Raw genomic sequence first — 5383 nt, forward strand, 5'->3', positions numbered from 1 at the left:
CTATTAGGAACTAAGGTTTTGTGAGTTATTTATAATATTATAAGTGTCAAAATCAGTGCCAATGTTCCATGCACAAGCATTTTCGTAACTGTCAGCGAAATACTGATGGGGTTAGAGCTCTTCGTTTTTAACACCACACAACATTTCAGCGAATTAACTGGTAAACAAGCAGAACCAAGTGAAAGCAAGTCAGCCCCTGACTCCTTTCACAGTTCAAGTGATGAAGCTCTTACCCTGCCTGCTTGGCAATAACCTTCAAGCCGTGGTGACAGAGGTGAACAGGGACCAACAGCACTGGAAAACTCGCTGCTCTGTTATCATGGAGTCGGTGAATGACAGACCCATTTCTATGGCTGTGGTGTCACCACTGCCTCCAGGATCTCCCTCCTGCACAGCTGCAGAGGCACAATGCCTCGGGCAGTGGATATGCCCCACAGAGATCCTGCAGCTGAGGAGATGGCAAGAAGCTCACAAGCCCCAGAGACAAGGGCTCCCTGTTCGTACCACTGGCAGGGTGCAGTCCAGGAACACGGTCACAGCCTGCCGAAGTGACCTCATCTTTCAAATCACAGTCACCAGGTTTCTTAAGAGTCCTTCTCTGTCACACCCTATGTTGGTTTATAAATAAACTATTGAAAAGATACCAACAAAAAGCCATTTTTGCATTGCCTGCTGCTACGTAAACCAGGCGGTGCAGGTCTTTGGCTGGTACTGTCTGTTTGCTTTTGATATCAGTAATTAGACACGCCTCACGGTAGGGCAGGATGATTTTTTTTTTTTTTTTTTTTGTGGATGGTTCTGAAGTAAATTCTCTTGGTAGTGGCACCAGCACGCAAAATACCATTTTAATAAAACACAGGTATGAGAATCCACAAGCTAAGGCTGTAGCTGCCCAGAATGACAGTAATATATGCAGAAAAAAGACCTGTTTCATAGCTTGGAGGCTTCCATTATATTCCTATCAGCTGCCTCAGGCTTTTCATTGATAGCACTGGCAGAAGGGAAGCAGAACCAAGGCAATTAGAAAGAAACTATTGACATACAGTAGATCTACAGATAGACAGAATAACTGATCAGAGCTATGATTAGAAGCCAACAGTGGACATATTTAACAAGTTCTGAATTTGCTACCAGAGAGGATACCATACAACAAAATTTTTCTGTGTTTATTTATTTTTGAGAATTTGCAGATTCAAATTCATTAAGTAAAAATCATAGGTGAAACACTCTGAACTCCTGTACCTTTGACTGAGGTCACTGGACACTGAAGTTACAATCACATTGGTGTAAATCTTGTATCTACAATGCAGTGAGCATTGGATAATAAGGGATCCTTTTTCTTGGCCTGATCTTTTACCCAGACCTTAGGATATCATCCAGTCCCTCCCGGCCCTGCTATTACGGATGGATGTTGCACAGTTTAGAGTTTCTTCAGCTGTCGCTTCAGGCAGATGCAGCAAGGTACAGATTTATCCTGGGAATACAGGCACTATGTAAAGCCTTCACCAGTCCTTCACAACTTCCCCTGACCTACATTAATTCTCACAGGTAATCAGCCTTGGTTCAGAGATTGTTTAGCCCTGGTTTAAGACTGAGTAGACTTTTGCTGCTGACTATATATAATGAATATTCTTTTTTTTTTCTTTCCATTTTGGTTAGCACATGACTACTTATTTAAATGCATTGATTTCTGGCAGTAGTAATATTCCTTTGTGAGGACAAGCAAAAGTGGGATTGAACACTTTAGTCCTGTGTGCATCATCCATTAGCTTTTCTCCTTCCACATTCTGTAATAAATCTACACTTATCTTTGTCTCTTACTTCTGAGATATTTTTAGACCATTTTCTTTTTGCCTTTAATGCCTCTTACTCTGTCTATTTGCTTTTTCTAAATTGGTTCCTATGTTCTTGTCCTGTGCACCTACAGGCAGTCTCAGTTATTGCCTTTTGAAGTTTCATTTTCTTAAAAAGTACCTGTTGCAGACTCACAGAGACATATTTTTTCTTATTGAACTGCCTATCTCTCCCTCCTATAGAGAAAATTTCCTCTTGGGCTTTAATATTCTTTATTTCGGTTATTCTCAGTAGCCTTCATTCTTGAGATTACATTCTCAAAAGACATTGCCTTTCAGTTCACTGATTTTTCAAAAAGAAATCAACTTTTTTTTTTCCCCTCATTCCAGGTCTTTTGTGCTTTTTCCTTGGAATAAGTTATCTCTGTGTATCATTACCACTTTCAAACTGGCACCTCCTTGTTTTTTCAACAAGTTCTTCCTTGTTTAAAATCAGAAGTAGGAGCACAGCTTCCTCAAGTGATTTCCTCTGTTTCCTGAGATACAAGTTGATTTTTATGTGCTCAACAAGTGTGATAGACCGGTGGCGGCCCGCTGATTTGCTTTTCCCACTCACAGATGGCTCTGGCATATCTGGGTAGTAAAAAATAGTGCTTGAAAGAGCTAGCCGAGCTGCATCAGTGCAGCTTTTCTCTGGACTTCCACTCTTCCACTCAGAAGTTGCAGTGAGATCTCTTTTTTTTTTTTTTTAACTAATTTGTTTATTTGGATAAATCTTGAAATACTGTTCTGAATTCCGGTGATTGTCTTTACTTTCTTGAAATTATCTGTCCCATGCAGGATTGCCAGGGTTCAGCAGGGCTGAAAGGAATGGCAAGCACCGCTAACACTCATAGAGCCATTTCGTAGCTCATACCAATGCTGCAGTCAAGGTTGGTGAAGGTAATTAATTCTGTTGATTCTGGTGTAATCAACAAGCAGTGTTTCTCTGTTGCTCAGAAATCCAGGTGTCTGTCACTCCAGTGGAAAAATTGTCCTCTTCTCACAGAGAAATGAGACACCATCCCACTGCCCAGCCATGTGGGCAGACTGACACCACAAATAGGCTCTCCAAAAAGCACAAGCCATCTTCGCTGCAAAGCTCAGCTTCACATGATTCTTATCTGTTACCACCTTGGTCCTTCAATATTTCACTTCCTTCACTAGATGAAAGACTTTAATGGCCTCTTCCATTTAGCTTCACTTAAGGCCCCTCAGCTTTAACCACTCTGGTGGTTAAAGAGTAGCAGCATTACTAGTCAGTGGTTGCGTGCTATAGTGTGTGGTGCTTCTACATGGGATAATGTTTCATCTCTTCCATTTTTTCACCTGTTTCATTTTGCTGTGCTCTGCCTTGCAGAGAATGGCTGTTAATAGACACCATTTTGATAAGCCCTGAGTGCCTTCTCATGCCCTGCATCTAACCCATTTGATCTTGCCATGGTGTAATACTCCTCCCTTGGTTTTCCATCCTGCTGGCAAAAGAAGGAGGAAATATGTGGAGGCAGACTCTATTCACTAGGTACCAAGAGATACCCCTCTTTTTTTGCCTGGGCCATGTCACCCACATGAGTATGATGTCCGAGTCTCTGGCAGGGAGGCAGTCCTGTTATTTACAAGGCTCAGAAGTACCACTCAATCCTTTATTTTTGTTAATTTTGCAAACTTTTAAATTCATAGGACATAAACCGAAGTCAATAAAATCGATCTCTGGGAGTAACACGTAGTTTTCCTGCTGAAACCCTATTTGCATGTTCAAATAGACCACGCGCATGCATAGCATGATATAATATGACTCAACCTATTGTTTGCTTTAAATCCTTAATGAGGTGTGCCGGGCTGCTGTACTTCACTTACAACCATGGGAGCAGTAGGTTTACCAGCCTGTGTTGGAGCTTTTGGGTGTCTTCCAACCTAGCAGATTCCATCGAAACCCTGCAGTTGTTTTCTCTCCAATTTCATTATTTCCTTTAATGCCACTTTGGTCAGCTTTATTCCTGAAAGTATGATGTAAGAAATAGATAGTTCCCAGCTCGGTGAAGGTGTTGAAGGTGTCTTTGAGGCAGTATGTCACCAAAAAGCACTGTATTCTAGAGAAAATTCTTCATACTCACATACTCACATTTGATTTTTACATCCTATTTTAGAACAACATAATCAAAACTGATTTATTTTAGTGTGTTAGAAGGCCAGTGAGGTCTTTGCAGGAAAGTTCTGTCTGACAAATTATTCAAACCACACACCAATGTCTTGAGAATAAACACACTAGTATTAAATAAATGATGAATATTCCCAAGGCTAGAATTATTATTGCATTCTGGTAACATTCGTTCTGGTAACACAGTGATATCCTTTTGCTTACTGTTTAGCTAATCAAGTGAACTGCTATAAATGCAAGTGTACTGGTTTTCTTCTCTTAGTTTTCTCTGGCTTTCCTTGTGTCTCAGTCCAAGGCACATTGGTGGGTTAACCTTGCCACAAGGCAGCAGCTCTTCAGGAACTGCTCCCACACGGCTCCGTCCCACGGGGTCCATCCCCCAGGAGCAAACTGCTCCAGCACGGGTCCCCCACGGGTGGCATCTCCCCCCCAGCTCCCCTGCTCCTGCGTGGGCTCCTCTCCATGGGCTGCAGCTCCGGCCCGGGGCCTGCTCCTGCGGGGGCTCTCCATGGGCCGCAGCCTCCTCCAGGCCACATCCACCTGCTCCACCACCCATGGGGGGGCTGCAGTGTGGAGATCTGCTCCATGTGGGACCCATGGGCTGCAGGGGGACAGCCTGCTCCACCAGGGGCCTCTCCACAGGCTGCAGGGGAACTGCTGCTGCTGCCTGGAGCACCTCCTGCCCTCCTGCTGCATTGGCCTTGGGGGCTGCAGGGCTGGGTTTCTCATTTATTCTCTCTCACACAGCTGCTATGCAGTGTTTTTTTACCCTTTCTTAAATACGTGACACAGAGATGCCACCAGCATCACGGACGGGCCCAGCTCTGGCCATCATTTCAAAGCCAGCTGGAACTGGCTCTGTGCAGTGCAGGGACAACCTCTGGTTTCTTCTTACAGAGGCCACCCCTGCAGCCCCGTCTCCCCAGTACCAAAGCCTTGCCACAGAAACCCCATATAAGCAGCGAGATTCTGTTTGAAATATTTTGTGGGAGCTGAGGGTCCTCAATGACATGTCAAATACCACCAAGTCCTATAAGAACCACTGCAAACTCTTCAAGGCAGGCATCCTGCCTTCTAAAATATTTGAAAGTGCATGTTGGAAATTACCGTAGTTACACGTTTAAAATCATTGTAATGAGAATGAGGTAAAAGGGTATATATACGCTTATATTACGAAATCCTGATTTTCCCTGGGAAAAAAAAAAAAAAAAAAAAAAAAAAAAAAAGCCATCTTCATGACCCAACAGGATGTGCTATTAAATTGCAGGTATGATAAAGGCACCATGTAATGATGGAATACACCCCACCTTGAAATGACTGAAATTGGAATATGTCAGAGGTTACTGATTAACCCCGGGCTGGGTAGGACCTAGCAGCTCTCGTACGAGTTGAC

The sequence above is a fragment of the Anas platyrhynchos genome, chromosome 2 (genome assembly GCF_047663525.1).
Source record: "Anas platyrhynchos isolate ZD024472 breed Pekin duck chromosome 2, IASCAAS_PekinDuck_T2T, whole genome shotgun sequence".
Taxonomy (NCBI): Eukaryota; Metazoa; Chordata; class Aves; order Anseriformes; family Anatidae; genus Anas; species Anas platyrhynchos.